This window comes from Strongylocentrotus purpuratus, unplaced genomic scaffold (assembly GCF_000002235.5).
Source record: "Strongylocentrotus purpuratus isolate Spur 01 unplaced genomic scaffold, Spur_5.0 spur5_scaffold_12, whole genome shotgun sequence".
Classification (NCBI taxonomy): Eukaryota; Metazoa; Echinodermata; class Echinoidea; order Camarodonta; family Strongylocentrotidae; genus Strongylocentrotus; species Strongylocentrotus purpuratus.
In genome coordinates, this window is record NW_022145597.1 from 8,866,353 (window position 1) to 8,869,400 (window position 3,048).

At 30.9% G+C, this 3,048-nt stretch overlaps 1 protein-coding gene across 1 annotated transcript in view; it reads right to left on the reverse strand.

Annotated features, from left to right (window-relative positions):
• Nucleotides 1-2,388, reverse strand: part of LOC594581 (multidrug resistance-associated protein 5) — a 30,210-nt gene extending 27,822 nt beyond the window's left edge. The window contains exon 1 of the mRNA XM_030981765.1: nucleotides 2,214-2,388. The gene's annotated coding sequence lies outside the window, so the exon portion shown is untranslated. The remainder of the gene's footprint in view (nucleotides 1-2,213) is intronic.
• Nucleotides 2,389-3,048: the final 660 nt, after the last annotated feature.

Below are 3,048 nucleotides of genomic sequence, written 5' to 3' on the forward strand. Positions count from 1 at the left end.
TGCAATAATTATAACGATCAAACAATGATTCTACAGTTTTCATAGGTTTGAAAGACAATGGTTCACCATTAATGGTATAGCTGAAAGTGAGATTTTAAATTATTTTCCCAATATGATATAAAATATTAGTATACGTATAACTGAAAACAGATAATAGACTCTTGAAAACCAAGCAATTAAACTTAAATTAAAATGAACCAGTAACCCCTTCTCTCACTGCTACTGCAATAATTATAACAGTCAAACAATGATTCTACAGTTTTCATAGGTTTGAAAGACAATGGTTCACCTTAAATGGTATAGGTGAAAGAGAGATTTTACACTATTTCCCCAATATGATATAAGATTTAATACTGTATACTTGAAAACAGATGTCTGACTCTTCAAAACCAAACAATTAATTTTACATTTAAATGAACCAATAACCCTTTCACAAACTACTTCTGCAGAAAATGTCAAGAAATAGTCATTAAAATATCCAAAGTGTGAGGTGAATCTGATTATTAATTAACCAATGTATCCCCATCAAAACACCTCAAACAATCTTTCTATGAACAAGATGGGTCATAACCACGGAACTATACAAATATTGTCATTTATTGAAAGACTGAAAATAAAAACACAAGGAATCACAACATCCTGATTTGGCAGGAGGTTACTGGAGTGAGGTTTTAATGGAAAACCAATTTCCTTCAATGGACTTCCTCAGTGATTAACACGAGGGAATTCCAGACGGCTGTACAGAGTGACCCCGCAGCAAAAGTGTTAAATGATCTCTCTCACTCTATCTTACAGTCGTTTTAGTTCGTTTGAGAATCGCTTCCAGGTTTCATTTGTGCACAGGTGTGTATGGATAGAAACTTAACTCATCTCTCATTAATTCTCTCTTTTTATATCTCTCATCACTCTGTCTGTCTGTCTGTTTCTCTCTTTCTGTTTCATACCTCTCTCTTTCTTTCTTTCTTTCTATCTTTCTCTCTTTTTTTCTTTCTTTCTATCTTTCTATCTATCTTTCTTTCTTTCTTTCTCTCTCTCTCTCTCTCTCCCTCTATTACTGTCATGTGATCAATTGTTTTCGGGTTTCATTTTTGCATAGGTGTGTATATACAAATTTCACCCCTCATTCCTTCGCTCTCTGTTTGTCTGTCTGTCTCTCTCCCATTCTATCTCTCTCTCCTGGTCTATGCTGTATCTATCCCTGTTTAAACAAATCTCTTTAGCTCTATCTTTCTCTCTTAATCTCTTTAATTTTCTTTGAATTTACAAGATTTTACAACTCAGCTATCTTTCTTTAAGATTGTAGATGATTGTGTACTCAAGACTTCGATCACATTGTATTTTCAGAGACTGCTCTTTAAAACAAAATAAAATCTCTTTCGTTTTTGTATTACAATAGTATTTCTTACAATAGAGAACTAGTCTTGTTTTCTACTTTTAGCCAATGAAACTTTTCTTTAGGTATACCAATAAAGATTTTGAATTGCAAGGCAGTAGGATAGAGTCTAAATAACCAACAATATAAGTAATTAGCAAAATTATTGATTAACTGTAAATATGAAACTTTTCTAAATGGCATGTGTATATTTACAGACTATTACAATCTAAGACTGGATTCATTAAGCACATATCATTACAGGTTTAGAGCAAGAGTAAAACAAACTACATGTAAAAGTATAACAAATACAATCATTTGAAATTGAAATATCAAATGACTGTCAATAATCACATAGATAGCCCCAAAGAAGTACAGTAAACTGATTTTCTTTATCTATGTATCATCTAATTCAAATGCATTTTTATTCATAATAAAGTTTTATTTGATCTAATTTTAAAAAATAGAACGAAAATGAACATGAACCTGAAATATATAAATATCAGCTGTAAAGATTTAAATCTACTTCAGATGTGAATACATTATCAGCAAAACAGAAGATTATTTTAAATTTAAACAAAAAAAATACTTTTTAAATAAATATATTTGGCCCTGCAAAAACATGATTCTACAAAACTCAAACAAAACTTATAATGTAACATACACTATATCACTTCACTACTAGTATGAAAGATAAAATGAAAAGTGCATCACATCAGATACAAAACACAAAATGTATTTTATATAGAATAACTATAATAATTAACAAGGAAAGCAGATTAAGCTTCCACACATTAACAATGAAACCAATTACTTGACAGGTAATAATTATCCAACTTACCACTTGAAGTCCACTTGTGTTTATGGCTCGTAATTCTAACTAGGTATACAGTCTGTTTACACGTTCTCTTCCATCTTGTAATGAGCCTGAAGAAACGTCAATATCAAAAGAAGAACTGGTAATGGGATGAAGAAATAAAAACTGTCCTCTTCCGAGCACAGTCCGATGTATGAATGAACTCTGGAAAGATTTGGTGGGGTATTTGGAGGGTTGTAGGATAGCTGTGGCAGAATTCAGAAGTACATTATTATGCAGTGTATTGCACGAAATGGGTTAGACCATCCCACTCGGAGGGGTGCACTTGTTATGGAGGGACCAGGTGATGATACTAATTCCTTTGTTTGATTAAAAACCACAAAATCTTATACCTCTTTTTATTACTCCTGCTATTCTTACAACTACTTGTATTTCATTTGTGGTCATTAAATCAGCATAATGGACTTCCTTCCTTACTTCCTTTAACAATATATCATTTAAGTCCTCTTGAACCCTGGAGTAACAACAATATTTATCACAAAAAGGATATTTTTATACAGCAATGTATCATTAAACTAAGAAACTGGATCATAATGTACGGTAAAATATTAAAACAACAATTCAACCACAAGTCAACAAATCAAATTACTTACACAATAAAATGATTGCAAAATTGATTATAACATTTTTGAAGAAACAAATCTTCAAAAGAAAATTTTCAAATGATTAAATTAAAATAATTTAGATGTTTCACGACATCTCTACCTGTAACTTGTGCTCTTGTTATAATCATTGTTTTTATTTTTATACGTATTACAAACACAATGTTTTTATTTTTACAGATGTTACAAACACACAG